At 38.8% G+C, this 21941-nt stretch overlaps 1 protein-coding gene across 9 annotated transcripts in view; it reads right to left on the reverse strand.

The window, feature by feature from the left end:
• The window catches only part of ANKIB1 (ankyrin repeat and IBR domain containing 1), a 158952-nt gene that overhangs the window by 114404 nt on the left and 22607 nt on the right, over positions 1-21941 (reverse strand). The window contains exons 1-2 of one of the 9 annotated variants that reach the window (XM_063667574.1): positions 10437-10526; positions 10011-10203 (exon numbers count right to left, since the gene is read on the reverse strand). The exons of 6 other annotated variants lie outside the window; for them this stretch is intronic. The gene's annotated coding sequence lies outside the window, so the exon portion shown is untranslated. Of the gene's footprint in view, positions 1-10010; positions 10204-10309; positions 10527-21941 lie in introns of those variants that run through there. 2 more of the 9 variants (XM_063667573.1, XM_063667571.1) reach the window with 2 other exon arrangements.

Consider the following 21941-nt stretch of genomic DNA (forward strand, 5'->3'; position numbering starts at 1 on the left):
AGGGCACAGACAAACAAAAAGACAGCAGTAACCTCTGACATAAATGTCCCTGTCTGACAGCTTTGAAGAGAGCAGTAGTTCTCCCAGCACGCAGCTGGAGATCTGAGAACGGGCAGACTGCCTCCACAAGTGGGTCCCTGACCCCTGACCCCCGAGCAGCCTAACTGGGAGGCACCCCCCAGTAGGGGCAGACTGACACCTCACACGGCCGGGTACTCCTGAGACAAAACTTCCAGAGGAATGATCAGACAGCAGCATTCGCGGTTCACGAAAATCCGCTGTTCTGCAGACATGGCTGCTGATACCCAGGCAAACAGGGTCTGGAGTGGACCTCTAGCAAACTCCAACAGACCTGCAGCTGAGGGTCCTGTCTGTTAGAAGGAAAACTAACAAACAGAAAGGACATCCACACCAAAAACCCATCTGTACATCACCATCATCAAAGACCAAAAGTAGATAAAACCACAAAGATGGGGAAAAAACAGAGCAGAAAAACTGGAAACTCTAAAAAGCAGAGCACCTCTCCTCCTCCAAAGGAACGCAGTTCCTCACCAGCAACGGAACAAAGCTGGATGAAGAATGACTTTGACGAGTTGAGAGAAGAAGGCTTCAGACGATCAAACTACTCCGAGCTACAGGAGGAAATTCAAACCAAAGGCAAAGAAGTTGAAAACTTTGAAAAAAATTTAGACGAATGTATAACTCAAATAACCAATACAGAGGAGTGCTTAAAGGAGCTGATGAAGCTGAAAGCCAAGGCTCGAGAACTACGTGAAGAATGCAGAAGCCTCAGGAGCCGATGCGATCAACTGGAAGAAAGGGTATCAGTGATGGAAGATGAAATGAATGAAATGAAGCGAGAAGGGAAGTTTAGAGAAAAAAGAAGAAAAAGAAACGAACAAAGCCTCCAAGAAACATGGGACTATGTGAAAAGACCAAATCTACGTCTGATTGGTGTACCTGAATGTGACGGGGAGAATGGAACCAAGTTGGAAAACACTCTGCAGGATATTATCCAGGAGAACTTCCCCAATCTAGCAAGGCAGGCCAACATTCAGATTCAGGACATACAGAGAACGCCACAAAGATACTCCTCGAGAAGAGCAACTCCAAGTCACATAATAGTCAGATTCACCAAAGTTGAAATGAAGGAAAAAATGTTAAGGGCAGCCAGAGAGAAAGGTCGGGTTACCCACAAAGGGAAGCCCATCAGACTAACAGCGGATCTCTTGGCAGAAACTCTACAAGCCAGAAGAGAGTGGGGGGCAATATTCAACATTCTTAAAGAAGAATTTTCAACCCAAAATTTCATATCCAGCCAAACTAAGCTTCATAAGTGAAGGAGAAATAAAATATTTTACAGACAAGCAAATGCTGAGACATTTTGTCACCACCAGGCCTGCCCTAAAAGAGCTCCTGAAGGAAGCACTAAACATGGAAAGGAACAACCGGTACCAGCTGCTGCAAAACCATGCCAAAATGTAAAGACCATCAAGACTAGGAAGAAACTGCATCAACTAACGAGCAAAATAACCAGCTCACATCATAATGACAGGATCAAATTCACACATAATAATATTAACTTTAATGTAAATGGACTAAATGCTCCAATTAAAAGACAGACTGACAAATTGGATAAACAGTCAAGACCCATCAGTGTGCTGTATTCAGGAAACCCGTCTCACGTGCAGAGATACACATAGGCTCAAAATAAAAGGATGGAGGAAGATCTACCAAGCAAATGGAAAACAAAAAAAGGCAGGGGTTGCAATCCTAGTCTCTGATAAAACAGACTTTGAACCAACAAAGATCAAAAGAGACAAAGAAGGCCATTACATAATGGTAAAGGGATCAATTCAACAAGAAGAGCTAACTATCCTAAATATACATGCACCCAATACAGGAGCACCCAGATTCATAAAGCAAGTCCTGAGTGACCTACAAAGAGACTTAGACTCCCACACAATAATAATGGGAGACTTTAACACCCCACTGACAACATTAGACAGATCAACAAGACAGAAAGTTAACAAGGATACCCAGGAATTGAACTCAGCTCTGCATTAAGCGGACCTAATAGACGTCTACAGAACCCTCCACCACAAATCAACAGAATATACATTTTTTTCAGTACCACACCACACCTATTCCAAAATTGACCACATAATTGGAAGTAAGGCTCTCCTCAGCAAATGTAAAAGAACAGAAATTATAACAAACTGTCTCTCAGACCACAGTGCAATCAAACTAGAACTCGGGATTAAGAAACTCACTCAAAACCGCTCAACTACATGGAAACTGAACAACCTGCTCCTGAATGACTACTGGGCACATCACGAAATGAAGGCAGAAATAAAGATGTTCTTTGAAACCAACGAGAACAAAGATACAACATACCAGAATCTCTGGGACACATTCAAAGCAGTGTGTAGAGGGAAATTTATAGCACTAAATGCCCACAAGAGAAAGCAGGAAAGATCCAAAATTGACACTCTAATATCACAATTAAAAGAACTAGAAAAGCAAGAGCAAACACATTCAAAAGCTAGCAGAAGGCAAGAAATAACTAAATCAGAGCAGAACTGAAGGAAATAGAGACACAAAAAACCCTTCAAAAAATTAATGAATCCAGGAGTTGGTTTTTTGAAAGGATCAACAAAATTGATAGACTACTAGCAAGACTAATAAAGAAAAAAAGAGAGACGAATCAAATAGATGCAATAAAAAATGATAAAGGGGATACCACCACCGATCCCACAGAAATACAAACTACCATCAGAGAATACTACAAACACCTCTACGCAAATAAACTAGAAAATCTAGAAGAAATGGATAAATTCCTCGACACATACACTCTCCCAAGACTAAACCAGGAAGAAGTTGAATCTCTGAATAGACCAATAACAGGAGCTGAAATTGTGGCAATAATCAATAGCTTACCAACCAAAAAGAGTCCAGGACCAGATGGATTCACAGCCAAATTCTACCAGAGGTACAAGGAGGAACTGGTACCATTCCTTCTGAAACTATTCCAATCAATAGAAAAAGAGGGAATCCTCCCTAACTCATTTTATGAGGCCAGCATCATCCTGATACCAAAGCCTGGCAGAGACACAACAAAAAAAGAGAATTTTAGACCAATATCCTTGATGAATATTGATGCAAAAATCCTCAATAAAATACTGGCAAACCGAATCCAGCAGCATATCAAAAAGCTTATCCACCATGATCAAGTGGGCTTCATCCCTGGGATGCAAGGCTGGTTCAATATACGCAAATCAATAAATGTAATCCAGCATATAAACAGAACCAAAGACAAAAACCACATGATTATCTCAATAGATGCAGAAAAGGCCTTTGACAAAATTCAACAACCCTTCATGCTAAAAACTCTCAATAAATTAGGTATTGATGGGACGTATCTCAAAATAATAACAGCTATCTATGACAAACCCACAGCCAATATCATACTGAATGGGCAAAAACTGGAAGCATTCCCTTTGAAAACTGGCACAAGACAGGGATGCCCTCTCTCACCACTCCTATTCAACATAGTGTTGGAAGTTCTGGCCAGGGCAATTAGGCAGGAGAAGGAAATAAAGGGTATTCAATTAGGAAAAGAGGAAGTCAAATTGTCCCTGTTTGCAGATGACATGATTGTATATCTAGAAAACCCCACTGTCTCAGCCCAAAATCTCCTTAAGCTGATAAGCAACTTCAGCAAAGTCTCAGGATACAAAATTAATGTACAAAAATCACAAGCATTCTTATACACCAATAACAGACAAACAGCCAAATCATGAGTGAACTCCCATTCACAACTGCTACAAAGAGAATAAAATACCTAGGAATGCAACTTACAAGGGACGTGAAAGACCTCTTCAAGGAGAACTACAAACCACTGCTCAAGGAAATAAAAGAGGATACAAACAAATGCAAGAACATTCCATGCTCATGGGTAGGAAGAATCAATATCGTGAAAATGGCCATACTGCCCAAGGTAATTTATAGATTCAATGCCATCCCCATCAAGCTACCAATGACTTTCTTCACAGAATTGGAAAAAACTACTTTAAAGTTCATAAGGAACCAAAAAACAGCCCACATTGCCAAGACAATCCCAAGCAAAAAGAACAAAGCTTGAGGCATCACACTACCTGACTTCAAACTATACTACAAGGCTACAGTAACCAAAACAGCATGGTACTGGTACCAAAACAGAGATATAGACCAATGGAACAGAACAGAGGCCTCAGAAATAACACCATGCATCTACAGCCATCTGATCTTTGACAAACCTGACAAAAACAAGAAATGGGGAAAGGATTCCCTATTTAATAAATGGTGCTGGGAAAACTGGCTAGCCATATGTAGAAAGCTGAAACTGGATCCCTTCCTTACACCTTATACAAAAATTAATTCAAGATGGATTAAAGACTTAAATGTTAGACCTGAAACCATAAAAACCCTAGAAGAAAACCTAGGCATTACCATTCAGGACATAGGCATGGGCAAGGACTTCATGTCTAAAACACCAAAAGCAATGGCAGCAACAGCCAAAATTGACAAATGGGATCTAATTAAACTAAATAGCTTCTGCACAGCAAAAGAAACTACCATCAGAGTGAACAGGCAACCTACAAAATGGGAGAAAATTTTCACAACCTACTCATCTGACAAAGGGCTAATATGGAGAATCTACAATGAACTCAAACAAATTTACAAGAAAAAAACAAACAACCCCATCAAACAGCAGGCGAAGGATATGAACAGACACTTCTCAAAAGAAGACATTTATGCAGCCAAAAGACACATGAAAAAATGCTCATCATCACTGGCCATCAGAGAAATGCAAATCAAAACCACAATGAGATACCATCTCACACCAGTTAGAATGGCGATCATTCAAAAGTCAGGAAACAACAGGTGCTGGAGAGGATGTGGAGAAATAGGAACACTTTTACACTGTTGGTGGGACTGTAAACTAGTTCAACCATTGTGGAAGTCAGTGTGGCGCACTCAGGGATCTAGAACTGGAAATACCATTTGACCCAGCCATCCCATTACTGGGTATATACCCAAAGGACTATAAATCATGCTGCTATAAAGACACAAGCACACGTATGTTTACTGCGGCACTATTCACAATAGCAAAGACTTGGAACCAACCCAAATGTCCAACAATGATAGACTGGATTAAGAAAATGTGGCACATATACACCATGGAATACTATGCAGCCATAAAGAATGATGAGTTCACGTCCTTTGTAGGGACATGGATGAAATTGGAAATCATCATTCTCAGCAAACTATCGCAAGGACAAAAAACCAAACACCGCATGTTCTCACTCATAGATGGGAATTGAACAATGAGAACACATGGACACAGGAAGGGGAATATCACACTCTGGGCACTGTTGTGGGGTGGGGGGAGCGGGGAGGGATAGCATTAGGAGATATAACTAATGCTAAATGACGAGTTAATGGGTGCAGCACACCAGCATGGCACATGTATACATATGTAACTAACCTGCACATTGTGCACATGTACCCTAAAACTTAAAGTATAATAAAAAAAAAGAAATCCTCCCCCCCAAAAAATAATAATAATAATATTCATTTTAGAAGGCTATTGTAAAGATTAAATTTGACAGTGCACACAGAGTTTCACAATTCGTAAGAAGTTATCTAACATAACTTATCTTCCATTTAAGACTAGAAAGTCCACCAATATAAAAACATGCCTTATACTTTTCTATATGAAAAATGTTTATAGTATAAAATTTGTGTGAATTTAAAAAATCATAGGAGTAGAAAGAACTATGTTTAAATCTACCCAGCCTAGGCCAGACACAGTGGCTCACGCAGGTAATCCTAGCACTCTGGGAGGCCGAGGTGGGTAGATCACTTGAGGTCAGGACTTTGAGATCAGCATGGCCAACATGGTGAAACCCCATCTACTAAAAATACAAAAATTAGCAGGAAGTCGCTTGAACCCGGGAGGCAAAGGTTGCAGTGAGCCGAGATAATGCCACTGCACTCCGGCCTGGGCAACAGAGCGAGGCTCTGTCTCAAAAAAAAAAAAATCTACCCAGCCTCTACTCCAAGATTTAACCATAAAAGCTCCACTCATAAAACCTCCAAACATTCACGGGTTGTTCTAAGTAAATAATTACCTTCTATGCTAGATACCTAAAAAGCTTATCCAAAATTTGGCTATAAAATGTCATTGAATAAAATAAAAACAATGTCCTAAATTCACAAAATCTTGAAGGACCAGTTGTTCACTGGAAAATGAATAGAAAGGCCATTCCAAGAAAAATCAATGCTATTCACTACTATTTTGGGTACCAAACATCTAACCTCTATGCAATCACTTACAAATTATTAAGCTGGGCCATAAGTAAATCACAAGTTCCATTTAGGACAATACATTATGTACTTCTCTATGTGAAAAAAGAAAAGAAAGAAAGAAGGAACAAATGAATGAATGAAGGAAGAAAGGTAAAAGAAGGAACAAATGAAGAAAAAGAAAATGCTAAGAAAATATGAATTTTTAAAAATTAAAATGACTTAATGTTAATTTCCCCCCTTTATTCTTTTAAGAACTGAGATGTCAAACATTGGCAAACTAGTTTTTAAGTCCATAAAGATTTAGGAAACAAACAATAACAATAAAAGCATTAGAAAGTATTACCGTAAGATGAAACTGGTGTAGTTCACTCAGAAAATGGACTTGAGATAAAAAGGCTGAATCTGATTGACCAACTGACAATAAAGAAGCCCTTTAGAAATGTAACGGCAATCAGGGCAGAGTCTACTAAGAAATTTTACATTCCCCATAGGTAATACACTGTAGCCTCTCTTCCTTATGCGCCCTGACTCCCCAATATATGCCTCATTATCTTCATCCTATTACTAAAACAGATTGTTAAAATCTAAGGTATTCTATGCGTTCTTATAAACAAAAAAACTCTGCTTGAGTGCAAACATTAATGAACACAACTTAAGGTATAGTTTAAATGTCACAAATATTATATTTAAATGTTAATTTGTATTCATCTAAAGTAAAGAATAAGGGAAGTGGCAGGGTGCAGTGGCTCATGTCTGTAATCCCAGCACTTTGGGAGGCCGAGGCGGGCAGATCACGAGGTCAGGAGATGGAGACCAGCCTGGCCAACATGATGAAACCCCGTCTCTACTAAAAATACAAATATTAGCTGTACCTGGTGGCACATGCCTATAGTCTCAGCTACTCAGGAAGCGGAGGCAGGAGGATCACTTGAGCCAGGGAGACGGAGGTTGCAGTGAGCCGAGATTGTGCCACTGCACTCCAGCCTGGGAAACAGAGTGAGACTCAGTCTCAAAATAAAATAAAATAAAAATAAAATATAAACACTGTACACTTAGGCCATATTAAATTTATTTAAAAAATAAAATAACTGCACAATGATGTTATGAGGTCACTAGGCGATAGGCATTTCTTCAGTTCCATTTATAATCTTATGGGACCATTGTGGTAGATCAAAATATTGTTGTGTGGCACATGACTGTACTAACTGAAGGGGACACAGAATTCCTAAGTACAAAACCAAGAGCAGGAGACAGACCTTATACTGGGAGTATGTGCAAAACACACACACCTTTGGCAGGGAGCAAAGAGGTCTTAGTCTGAAATGTTGCTGAAAATGAAGTCTGATTTAGGAGATTTGGGGCTTAGCTTACCAAACTGCATATTAAGTTGAAGTCCAATGTGGCTTTACTCTGAAAGAAGTTCATGAATACCCAGTTTGCAGGAAAACTTCCAAGTATTAGAGGGTAGCGAAAATTACCTGAGCTGAGAAAAATCTTTTAACCGAGAAAGCAACTTCCCTATAATATAAATTGCAGAATTAAAATTCACTTTTCTGTTATTCCAGTATCTTAACATGGCAGCATTCCAAATAAAATGGCTACATAAACACAAAAGTATTATCATGAGAGTAATAAAAATATCTATGGCAGTTTGGCTGTCTGAGGTTTCTCAGTAAGCAAGGAGATAATACAACATATTCTGGCTCCTCTTAGATATCTTTTAGATCTACATAGCTTTCACAGTGTAAAAAAGGATACTGTAGTTAGAGAAGAAATTAAAATAGCTGCAAAAGCTATATTCAAAAGCCTGCCTCTTTTTGCCAAACTGGCAAATGAACACTGAAAATAGCTAGCATGAGGTCTACAAGCAGAAAACTGTCGAAACTTGGAATACAACTACTGTATGAAACATCACTCTTTTTTATTTCCCATGAAAACACAATTACCTATAATAATCACAGCTCTCTACATAGGTAAATTTTCAGATAGCTGAAAATTTTCATAGGCAGTATTCAGCTTTTATACATTTGATTTTTCAACTATTCAAAATGTTATGCTATACTTTAACTTCCCCTTCACAACTATTTTTCAAACTTTGAATTCAGGATTTTATACAGTGACTGAAAAATAAACATTTCAAGCTCTTACACCGTGGTGCTGTTGGCAAATAGTGTAATTTTAGTAATTTTGGCATCTCTATTCAGTGTTGGCTTTCATAATTTTTGAATAATGTATTGTCCTTAATGCAAAAATATAAGTGAAAATGTTAAACTGGAAGGGTTTATCTTGGAATTAGGAAGCCAAGGTCTCAAAGCTGATGCATCTAAGACAGACACAAAAAGTACTTATGCTGGCCGGGCGTGGTGGCTCATGCCTGTAATCTCAGCACTTTGGGAGGCAGAGGTAGGTGGACTGCTCGGCAAGACCAGCCTGGGCAATAGGGCGAAACCCTGTCTCTACTAAAAATACAAAAAAATAGCCAAGCATGGTGGCACGTGCCTGTAATGCCAGCCACTTGGGAGGCTGAGGTGAGAGGATCACTTGAGCCTGGGGAGCGGAGGGTGTGGTGCACCGAGATGGCGCCACTCAACTCCAGCCTGCGTGACAGAGACCCTGTCTCAAAAAAGAGAGAAAGAAAAAAAAATTACTTATGCCCCAAAAGGTGAACTTTTAGTCTCAACTGGGGCCCCATACACCTAAATCAATCATATTTTCTATTAAAGAAAAAAAATAAAAACTACACACTATGTATCGAAGTTTAGAAATCTATAGTCAAATATCTTTTGAAATAATTTTTACTGCTTTTAAGCAGTGTTAAATGCTTGAGATTTTTTTAAAAGTGAATTCTATGTTTACACTTAGGGGAACTGATTTCTCTCTAATATATCTTTAATAATTATGTACATATAAAATTAGTACAAGTTTACAAAATAATATTAAAAGACAACAATTCCCTTTCTCAAACTACAAAGAACAACTACAAATTGCTACTGTACAAAACTGTTTAGATTATATTCACTGGAAAAGAACTCGCTCCACCACCCACTGTTTCAAAGTCATTGAGTCTTCCTAATTTTGTTGTGTCCTTCACTATTAGGCACTCTTTATTACCCATTATTATTACTACAAGGGAAAATCTAGAGGTATTATATTGTGTCAGAGTACAAAACTATTTCACTCCTAGGAACTCTCCTTTTTTCTTCATTGTCCTGCTGAACCTAAATGAATTTATTAAGTTAAACTAAATTTATTCAATATTACAATTTCAGCCCCATTTGTCTGAGGACATTCTACTTTATTATATGGAAAAGAGTTAACATAGCAGGCTTCAGATGGCTATCCTTAGAAAAGCCTCTTGCAAGGTTGATCCATGGCTGGTGTCTGGGAACTTGGATTTCAGGAGGGTTCCCACCACCCTAACTGATAGAAGTCCTTCAGAGTGCCAAAATTGTTTGTATAAATAATGCAGTATATGCTAATCACCTGCTTTTCTTCAGAAAGTCTGGAATATTGGTACATGCTAGTTAGAAGGTACCTATGTGACCAGCTGTTAATCAAAACCTTGGACACCGAGTCTCTAAAGAGCTTCTTTGGCAGATTAAATTTCATACACATTGTCATAATTCAACGCTGGAGAAATTATGTAAATTACATACATATTGTATGATTCCATGGGAGGAAGACTCTTGGAAGCTTGTGCCTGGTTTCCTCTGGGCTTCACTCCTTGAACCCTTTCCCTTTGCTGATTTTGCTTCGAATCCTTTTCCTGTAAGTTTAGCTTTGAACTATATGCTGAGTCCTGTGAGTTCTCTAAGGGAATCACCGAACCTGGCAGGGTCTTGAGGACACCTGAAAAAAGTAGTGTCAGAAGTGGGATTTACCAGACCATCTCACTAAAATATGGCAAATGCACTGTTTGAGAAAAGAAAGGATGAATAGGTAGAGTATCACAAACCTTTGATGCCTAGGCAGCTATGGAATTATTCATAATATGAAACACTAGGTAAGCTGCTTTTTGTTATGAGAGATAAAAGTTGTCAGCGAGATTTGAGAACGATAGATCTAATGTTGGGAGAGTTCACCTGCTGATCCCCTGGCTGCTTTGGCAATTTTGGCTAAAGTTGGGGGTTGGGGGATACATCCAAGGTGATGTCTTTTGTTTTTGTTCTTTCCTGAGACAGGAGGAGAAAGAGTCCAAATATTACTAAAAGTGAACACTGAGTGGGCAAAAAGTGTTAAAAGTTTACACTGTTTTCTCCTCCAAGTGCCAGGGATAAAGGTTAAATCAACTCCCAAGGCTGGAGTAAAGCTTAAAACTCAGAGGAAAAAAAGGCGGGGTGCCCTCCAAACGTTTCTTAAGCCTAGCTGCTGCTGCACCAACCCCATCACCCTTGTGTTCCATCCAAGATCTACACAAATCCTCCCACCCCCACCACTGTAATATGAACCTATAAATGAGAAATTTACTGCTAGGAGTTTAAATAAACATGTAATTATTATAAGGAAAAAGGAAATTTTCACAAAATCATTTTGTATTTTGTGGGCATTGCATCTGGATGTATGATGAAAGTGATGTAAAATGTTATATGCTTGTAATTTCATAAATGCTAGAGGGATCATCCCAATCAGGAAAGCTGAAAAGAAGAACCGTTAATGGGACAAAACTCCCTTGCTTTCTGCTGCTGGTGAGCAGAACACTTTGAATATCAGAAACAGAATAAGTCTCCATAGCTGATGATTTTTGCCTACTAGAATGTCTGCAGTTAAAGAGAAGCAATTTCTAGATGTAGATACACATTTAGTTTTAAAAACCAGTTTTTATTTACTAATGAGCTCTTATAAAATCAGATTCTGACCCTTAGAGGCTGACAATTTTTCACCCTGATGTGTGTGTGTGTTTTGTTTGTTTGTTTTTTGAGTGGGTCAATTTGGACTCTAAGGTTGCCAGGATAAAAAAAGGCTTAAGAAAAAGCCTTGTTTGTCACTTGGACATGGAACACAGCTGTCTGGTTTCACAGAGTCTCAGCTTTCTTGCTGCAAAGACTAACTGCAAGCTTTTTGGGAATGTTAAATTCACAGGTCCTAATTACCTGGGCCTATTAGCTAAAACCTCATGCTGTCTGATATGGGCTGTTTCAGCCTCTCAGCATGAGCTCTGCTGAACTAAAAGCAGGAACAGGCTCAATGAACAGAACTGTGACTCTGGGACTGCTGCAAATTTAGGACACCCCTCTGTGGGCCCTAAACTATGAAAAACATCAATAGATGCCAGCTGGATTGTCTGGGTCACATCCAAATGCCCACAGGAAACGACTTATTCTCTGATGGGACAATCTAAAATTGAGCAGCTGATCGACTCTATATTTCTGATTAAGTGGCTAATTGCATTCTTAATTTGTGATTGCTGCCAAAAGCTACAAGTTGGTGCGCATCACAAGAAGTATGATCCCTCCACACCTATTCCTGACAGACTGGATTCTGGACTCCCTTTAGGGCAGGGGTCCCCAATCCCCAGGCTGTAGCCTGGTACCTGTCCATGGCCTGTTAGGAACCAGGCCACACAGCAGGAGGTGAGCAGCGGGCAAGTGAGCATTACCCGCTGAGTTCTGCCTCCTGTCAGATCAGTGCAGCATTAGATTCTCATAGGAGCGCAAACCCTGTTGTGAACTGCACACACAAAGAATCTAGGCTGTATGCTCATCATGCCTGATGATCTGAGGTGGAACAGTTTCATCCTGACACCATCCCCACTCTGCTGTACGTGGAAAAACTGTCTTCACATAAGTGGTCCCTAGTACCAAAAAGGTTGGGGACCACTGCTCTAGGGGATGTCTCACTGCTTTTGCCTTGTGTTTGGGTTTCTTGATTCACTGCAACTTACAACAATAGACTGATAAACCTGAGTCTACATCCCTTACCTTTCTCCTCGCACACACATCTTAGTGAGACAGTTTGATTACTAAAGGAAGCTTTCCCCAAAATGGGATTTTTTCCTAGGCTGCTCACCAGATAACTGGTTAGGAAAAAAAGAGTGGGGAAGTTATGTAAATTCATTATGAAAATTTTTGAAAATTCAGAGTTCATCCTGACCAATTCCTGAATATAATGTGTCTTTCTGGTCAAATTATATAAATATATTGTTCTAAGAAAATGCTTTTGTCCCTCTTGCACTCAACCTTTTGGGATAAAAAGTCTGGGTGAGAACAAAAATAGCTGGAAAACTATAAAGTTAAGATTGTTAAATGGGACACATTTTGTAACAAGACATAAAACAGAAACCTGGCACCTAGGGAGGCATAGGAAATGATTTGTTTTTCAGAACTGTTTTTGGAAGGGTTCCTCTCTTCCTGAAGGAAAACTTCCCATGCTGCCTTCCTAAATGTCTTCAGCACTTTGAACTCAAACCGACTGCTGAGCCTATGATTACACCTAACAGCCCTGACTACGAGACAGCAGAGGCTGGCCCAGCTTCTGCATTTTCTTTTTCCTTTTTTAAAAAATTCTTTATTTTATTATTTATTATTTTGAGATAGGGTCTCATTCTGTAGCCCAGGCTGGAGTACAGTGGTGTGATCATAGCTCACTGAAACCTTGAACTCCTGGGCTCACGCAATCTTCCCACCTTAGCCTCCTGAGTAGCTAGGACCACAGACACGCAAGATCATGCCTGGGTAATTTTTTTTTTTTTTTGACACAGAGTTTCACTTTTGTTGCCCAGGCTGGAATGCAGTGGCATGATCTCTGATCACTGCAACCTCCTCCTCCCAAGTTCAAGCGATTCTCCTGCCTCAGCTTCCTAAGTAGCTAGAACTATAAACACCTGCCACCATGCTGGGCTAATTTTTGTATTTTGAGTAGAGACAGGGTTTTACCATGTTGGCCAGGCTGGCCTCGAACTCCTGACCTCAGGTGATCCACCCGCCTCGGCCTCCCAAAGTGCTGGGATTACAAGCGTGAGCTACCACGCCTGGCCTAATTTTTTTTATTTTTAGTAGAGAAGAGCTCTCCCTATGTTGCCCAGGCTGGTCTTGAACTCCTGTCCTCAAGCAATCCTCTGGCACTGGCCTCCCAAACTGCTGGGATTACAGATGTGAGCCTCCATGCCCACTCCCTGCACTTTCACACAGAACATCCATAAATATTGTCATCCATAGATGTGAGGCAAATGAACTGGTATCATGGACATGCAAATCTGTTTGGAACTGACTGTATTTAGGCATTCTTGAAGCCAAATACCAAACTGAATTAATTGGACTGGAAACCCTTGGGCAGGAGACCCAATGGTGAGAGTTCATACTGGCGACTGCCTGACTAATATAGATGCTCCTCGACTTATGACGGGGTTATATCTGAATAAAGTCACTGTAAGTCAAAACCACAAGTCAAAAATGCACTTAATATCCCTGTAAACCAAGTCAAAAAACTGTAATTCAAATAATCATTAAGTCAAGGACTGTCTGCATATGTCCTGTTTGGAGTATCCTAACAATTGTGAATTCTTTGTTTCCAGAAGTACTGTATTAGTCCATTTTCACAGCGCTATAAATACCTAAGACTGAGAAGTTTATAAAGAAAAGAGGTTAAATTGGCTCATGGTTCTGCAGGCTGTACAGGAAGCATGATGACCGCATCTGCTCCACTTCTGGAGAGGCCTCAGGAAACTTACAATCATGGCGGAAGGGAAAGGAGGAGCAGACACTTCACATGGTGGGAGCAGGAGCAAGAGAAAGAGCAAGAGCAAGGGGGAAGGCGCTACACACTTTTACACAACCAGATCTCACAAAAACTCACTCATTATCACAGCAAGGGGATGGTGCTAAACCATTCATGAGAAATTCGCCCCCATGATCCAATCACCTTCCACCAGGCCGAACTTCAACATTACAGATTACAATTCAACAAGAGATGTGGTAGAGACACAGATCCAAACCATATCAGGTACTATGAGTGTCCTCTGGAAATGCACTCCTTTCATGTGTACCCTGATTATCAGGACACTCCTGAAAAGCCTGAAGAACTTACATGATTCAACTTAACCAGATATGTGCTGTCCAAATTCATCTTCAGGCCAGATAAAAACAAAACTAACATGCAGAAACTGAAGGCGGAAGCCACCTGGCTTTCTACGATAGACCTTTATAATCAATGAAATTTGTTTTAACTGGCCAAATTCTGGACTTCTAAAGGGCTTAGCTGTCAAGGTACCTTGGCTAAATACCAAGGGAGTGGACCATGCAGAAAAGAGTTAACATATCAGGCTTGAGATGGCTATCCTTACAAAGGCCTGCTTGCAAGACTGGCCCATGATTGGTATCTGGAAACTTGGACTCCTCTCCTAGGGAATAAACTTTTGACCTTTTAAGGTTTCCATAGTGGAGACAGGAATTTTTAAAGTTTTAGAAATAAAGATGGGGTCAGTATATATATAGTGTCTGTGTCTGTCACAGATGCCATTTCTACCTATTAAATTGGTAAATGAGTTTGGAAACAAATTGAAGTCATTACTCATTGCTGGTGGAGGTACAACTTGGAACAATCGTTCTGTAGAATAATTTTACAGTATTTGTTCACGTTGAAAATAAATATGCCTTGGGCCTAGAATCCTGATTTTACATATATTCACCTCTATGTATTACCTAATATATGTATTTTCTTTATCTAAATGAGACGTAATGAGACCAACTTTTAACAAGCTAAAAAGATCAGTGTGCCTCTATATACTAAGTGTAGTTTTGCAAAACTTTTTAATTATATATAGATGTAGATATATCACACACAAAGACATATGGTATGTGTATGTGTATATAAGGTTATGATATAAAATTACTTATTGTGGGTTATAATTTTGAAAAGTTAATAGATATTATCCTAGGATAACTCCTATAACAGGTACACAAAGAGACATGTACAGTGATGCTTATTTTGGCATTATTTATAATAGCAGGGGTTAGGCAACCAGCAAGGGCTACTGTACGATGAAAGTGACTTGGTGGTTTCATTATGTACCCCAACTGTCAAAATCTTTAGGTCTATTCCTTTAGGCTAAGTGGAGGAAAGAAGCTGGGGGAGGTCTCGCCATTTAGTTTGTGCACTTCTACTTAATCCCAATTCCAGAATGGTGCATCACCCCCAGCTCTATGTCCCTGTCCTTCTGGCACACTTTTTCCAGGTTAATACACCTCCTGTCTTCTTCCTGCCATTTGGGATTGAATTAATTTTTCATTGTGTAGGACAGTCCCTCACATTTTGCAATGTTAATCATCCCTGACCTCTGCCAATTAAATATCTGTAGTGTTTTCCAGACATCGTTACAATTTTTTCCAGGTATTTTCAAATACCCTCCTGAGTTGGTGATGGGCAGTACCACCCCAACTCACAGGAAGAAATCATTAAAACAATTGGGAACAATACTTTTTAAACATCTGTTCATTTGATTCAAAGTAGACTTACATCAGTAATATCTAAGTACAGAGATGTCTATGTTATACTCCCCAGTATACATGTAAAAATGAAAACTTAGTCAATATGCTCCTGAAATCCCATTAAGGGAGAATAAATTAAGAAAAAAGGATAAATCTACAAGGTCAAAAAGAATGAGAAGAAACAGCAGATGAAAAATTTCAAAAAAGCTGGAATTTTTTTGAAAATTTCAAAAAAACTGGAATTTTGAAAGCTGGAAAACAAATACACAAAAGGCAACTAGTTTAGCAAAGCTAAATTGAGTAAGCAAAGGTCAAACCTAATTCTACAACGAAGAAAGAGAAAAAAGCAGCCTACTTTTTGTTAAAGAACACCAAAAAGTCTCAGAAATTGGAGGTATAGGTAGCTTTGAGGCATGGGATGTGGCTAAAAACTGCAGAGACTGAAAAATATTCTTTTTGAGACAGGGTCTCATTCTGTTGCACAGGCTGGAGTGCAGTGGTGCTATCACAGCTCACTGCAGTCTTCACATCCTGGGCTCAGGCTATCCTCCTGCTTCAGCCTCCCATGTAGATAATTTTTTTTATTTTTATTTTTGTAGTGACAGGGTTTTTCAGGCTGGGCATGTTGCCCAAGCTGGTCTCAAACTCCTGGTGTCAAGTGATCTTCCCGCCTTGGCCTCCCAAAGTGCTGGGATTACAGACATGTACCACCACACTTGGCCAAAAAATCTTACAAGGAGTTAAGAATGACCAGATTCTCTCTCCCAGCTAATGCAGCTGAGCTAGTGCTCCTGTTCTGAAACATTGCTTTTTTTTTTTTAAATGACCACAAAGAAAATTACTAGATTTACAAAAGTATGTATGATAAATGTACATGGCAAACATCCTTATGCATCTAAAATGCAATTTCCTTACTTAAAACCCTTCAATATAGTAGTCACTGTAAAATTTTTTTAAAGGCACACTCATATAACTTATTACAGTGGAATTTACAATCTTAGGTTCTTTATTACAAACTAATTTTGACCTAAGCATAAACTACCTTTTATTACTGATATTTTGTGTAAATTACCTACTGCTCTAAGGTGAGCTTAGGTTCCTTAAAGTTAGGGACTACATCTATACTCTTGTTTTTGTTTTTTCAAATCTGCAGTGCCCAGTAGTGTTTTGCATATTATCAATACAAACTTCAAAAATTGTTTGTAGGTACTTGAATTTTAGGAATAAATAATAATACCAGTAGTTCAGGGGAGGGAGGTAAAATAAATTCTTGATTGGAAACAGAAAAGCTTAACTATTAAAAAGCTGTCTGAGGCCACAGGTGGTGGTTCACACCTGTAATCCCAACACTTTTGGGAGGCCGAGGTGGGAGGACTGCTTGAGCCCAAGGGTTCAAGACCAGCCCGGACAACATAGTGGGACTTCATCTCTACAAAAAATAAAAAAATTAGCCAGCCATGGTGGCACATACTTGTAGTACCTGCTACTCAGGAGGCTGAGGTGGGAGGATCGCTCGAACCCAGGAGGTCAAGGCTGCAGTGAGCTTTGATCATATCACTGCACTCCAGCCTTGGTGACAGAGTGATTTCCTGTCTCAAAAAAAAAAAAAAAAAAAAAAAAGCTGTCTGAAACATTAACCAATGTTAAGTAGTGAATCTCTAATGCAGTCACTTCCCAAGTGCTACAAACCTCCACTCCCTTTGTATTAGTTCTGGCCTGCCATCCTCTCCTGCCTGGCAGACTATAATAACCCATCTTCCATCTGTTTTCCCTTCTATAATCTTCCACCTGTTTTCCCTACATTTACCTCATCTTCATCAATGATTCTTGTAGTTATTTCTGTAACAATGATTCTCACTATTCAGGCAATGCAATCTTGGTCGTGAGGCACAGAGAAACTCTCCTGGGTGATCTAGGAGAGGTTTCTGGATCATAAAATGAAAACAATAGTAATAAATCATTTCTTCTGTTTATGGATGTTGTCTAGAGACAGAAAGGACAAAGCTGAAAGTGGAAGACAAGAATATGCAAAGAATCCTAATTCTTTATGATGTCATTGAATCACTGAATTAACCAGTCCTTGATCCATCCTATCTGAGTTCAGCTGAATAAGATGATAAATCATTCTAATTGTTTATGCCATTTTGTGTGACAAAATAAATTTATCATTGTTCATGCTCAAATAAGTTTTCTATTTCTTGAATTTGAAGGCATTCTAACTAATACATAAATTTTCTTTCTTGACTTCCTGGAATTGATAACTGTTATCTTTTTTGCACTTACTGGGGCCACCATAATATATGCAGTCCATTGTTGACCAAAATGTTATGTGGCAAATACTGTATTTATATAGAGTACTATATAAATCCAATAATACTGTATTTTCACTATAATTTTTCTATGTTTTGATATGTTTCAATACACAAATACTTACCATTTGGTTACAATACAACTGCCTACAGCGTTCAGTACAGTAACATGCTGTACAGGTTTATAGCCTAGGAGCAATAGGCTTTTACATATAACCTGGGTGTATAGTAGGCTATACCATCTAGGTTGGTATAAGTATGCTCTATGATGTTCACATGACAAAATCATCTAATGATGTATTTCTCAAAATGTATCCCCATTTTAAGTGACACACGACCATATTCTTATTTTTTCCAAAATGTTCCATCAGATTCATCATTATCTATCCACATTATTCTCCATATACAAAATAATCTGTCATAACCCCTATTGCACTCTCTACTCTGAGATCCCCTCCTACACCAATCTGGGCCAGATACTCTATGGGCCTGCTGTACAACTGTCATCCTAGGGCTTTTCATTCTGGATCTGGTTCTGCTGTACAGTCTTAGGCTAAATCTTCCTACCTCTTGAACTATACCCTCATTTTGCTAGAGCACATCCTCTAGAAGGCTACTGAGAAAGAAAACAATTAAAGGTAAATTTTTTGTCCTTTTCTTCTACTCTCTCCTTCTACAAGGTTGCTGACAATTTTGAAGTAATTATTTTATCATCATCTAGCTTACAATATTACTGCTAGGTGTCTTAATTCCCAATACATTTAAAATGTCACTAGTTTTGCTCTCTGTGGAATTTTCAGTATCTTCTCTTTATCTTCCCGTGGATCTCCATAGCTATAAAATTTCACTGATATGCCTTGGTGCGGTTCTGTTTTTTTAATTGAGGTAAAATATACATAACATAAAATTTACCATTTTAATCATTTTTAAGCATACAATTCAGTGGCATTAAGTATATGCACCTTGTTGTGCAACCATCACCACCACTCAAGTCCAAAATTTTTTCATTTTCTAAAACTGAAAGTCCATACCCATTAAGCACTAGCTCTTCATTTCCCCTTCCCCTAGTAACTACCATTCCATTTTCTATCTCCATGAAATCCTGTGGTTCTTTTTAAAATTCACTTCTCTAATACAGAAATCCAGCTCCTTCATTCAGTTCTAGGATAAATTCTTTGATCATTCCTACCTGTTCATTTCATTTCCCTGCTCTACTTTTTGGAACTCCAATATTTGGATAACGGACCTCCTAGCTAGATCCTTTAACTTTCCAAACTTTGTCTCATCTTTAATCTCTTTATCTTTTGTTCTACTTTAAGGGAAATCTCCTTAACTTTATCTTCCGAATATTCTACTCAATCTAGATTCCTGCTATCATATTTTAATTTCTATAGCTCTTTCTTGTCATCTTGTTGCTCCTTTTCCTATAATATCCTATATTTGTGGCTTGGACTTAACGTCTCATCTATACAAAGGCATTAAATATTCTTTTAAAAAAGTTTTCCAGGCTCAACATAGTTAGAGGTGTCAATTCTCCCCAAACTGATCTACAGACTTGATGCAATTACAATCAAACTCCTGGCAAGAATTTTTATAGATATAGCTGATTCCAAAATTTGTATGGAAAGGCAAAGGAACTAGAATAACTAAAAAATTTTTGAAAAGAAGAATAAGGTTCAAGGAAACACACTAATTGATCTTAAGTCTTGCTCTAAAGCACAACAATTAAGACAGGGTCCTATTAGCAGAGGGATAGACACAGATTCATGCAACAGAAAGGAATTCAGAAATAGGTGTATACAAATATGGTCAACTCACTTTTGACAATGGAGCAAAAGCAACTCAATGGAGAAAGGGTAGTTTTTTTCAACAAATGCTACTGGAACTACTAGACATCCACGTGGCGGAAAAAAAGTGCCGTCACCTAAGATACAAGGACAACTTATACAAAAATTAACTAAAAATGGATCATACATTGAAAAGTAAGACTTAAAACTATAAAACTTTTAGAAGAAAAAACACAGGAGAAAATTTTCATGACCTGGGATTAGGGAGAATTCTTAACACAACAACAAAAGCATTATCTATAAAAGAAAAAAATTGGTAAATTGGACTTTATCAAAATTAAAAACCTGCGCTCTGCAAAAGAGACTGTTATTAACAGAATGAAAAGAAAAACTACAGACTGGGAGGAAATATTTGCAAATCACACATCCAACAAGGAAAATGCTACAACCTAGATGAATCTCAAAGGTATCATGCTGAATGCGAGAAACCAAGTCTCAAAGGGCTATATACTATATGATTCTATTGATATGACATTCTCAAAAAAAAAAACAAAAAACAAAAAACTATAGCAATGGAAGACAGACCAGTGGTTGCTAAAGGCTAGCGAGTGGGAGAGGGTATGACTATACAGGGATAGGACAAGGGAGTTTTCTTGGGGTGACAGAACTGTCTGAATCCTGATTGTGATGGTGGTTATCCTAATCTATACATGTGTTAAAATTCACAAAACTGTATATCCAACTATGTCCATTTTACTGTATGAGAATTTAAAAAATAAAAGTTTTCTTCTACTACGTGAATTACTGAAAATCATCCAAGTCTCCCCTACCCCAACTTATTTGTTTCAGCTTCTCTATGTCATGGTACAGAAGTTCCTCAAGTGTCTTTTTGGCTCATTATTCAGTTAAGAGTACTTCAAAATGACTGGAGGCCAGGTGTAGTGGCTCATGCTTATAATCCCAGCACTTTGGGAGGCTGAGGCAGGAGCACTGCTTGAGCCCAGGAGTTAGAGACCAGCCTAGGCAGCATAGCGAGACCCTGTCTCTACAAAAAATTAAAAATTTACCCAGGCATGGTGGCATGCGCCTACAGTCCCAGCTACTCGGGTGGCTGCGGTGGGTGGATCATTTGAGCCCAGGAAGTCGAGGCTGTAGTAAGCTGTGATGACACCACTGCACTCCAGCTTGGGTGACAAGAGTGAGACCCTATCTCCAAAAAAAATTTTTTTTAAAAGACCAGAAACTGTTCACACTCAGAAGTGGGAATTGAACAATGAGACCACTTGGACACAGGGCGGGGAACATCACACACTGGGGCCTGTCAGGGGGTCGGTGTGGGGGTGGGGGGTTGGCAAAGGATAGCATTAGGAGAAATACCTAATGTAAATGATGAGTTGATGGGTACAGCAAACCAACATGGCACATGTATACCTATGTATCAAACCTGCACGTCATATACATGTACCCTAGAACTTAGGGTATAATTTTTTTTAAAAAAAAGACCAGAAACTGTATTACGGATAGTTATAGAAGAGATAGTTGAACACTTTCAGTTATAGGAAAGAAAGAAGATACAACACCAAGGTAGCCAATATATTTTAGGTGATGCCTGCTAACCCCTTGGAAGGTATCAATGAATCAAGTTACCATAGGATTACATAGAATAAAGTCAGAATAATTCTAGTCTATACTAGGGCAACAGGGACCAATAAAATGTTTGTTAACAGTAAAAGCGTTTTCCTTACAGAGCTTTCTAAAAAAATCACATACTTACATATTCTTCACAAATTCAGATGCTGTTACTGAGTAATCAGTATGTGAATGAAAGCACAAGGTAACACAAAGACACTTTCCTAGTGGGTCTACTTCCCTTCTCTTAAAAGAACAAATCACAACATAATACAAAGACATTTATTTTTCTATTGGGTTCTACTTGTTTTTTCTAATTTAAGTGAAGGATTATTTCTGAATCATAGGCTTACCCAATAATAGCCAAACTCTTATATTGCTGAACAACTATAGCCTTCACCTAAGGAAACTGGTTTAGAATCAGGGAATATTTTATTATT

The sequence above is a fragment of the Pongo pygmaeus genome, chromosome 6 (assembly GCF_028885625.2).
Source record: "Pongo pygmaeus isolate AG05252 chromosome 6, NHGRI_mPonPyg2-v2.0_pri, whole genome shotgun sequence".
Classification (NCBI taxonomy): domain Eukaryota; kingdom Metazoa; phylum Chordata; class Mammalia; order Primates; family Hominidae; genus Pongo; species Pongo pygmaeus.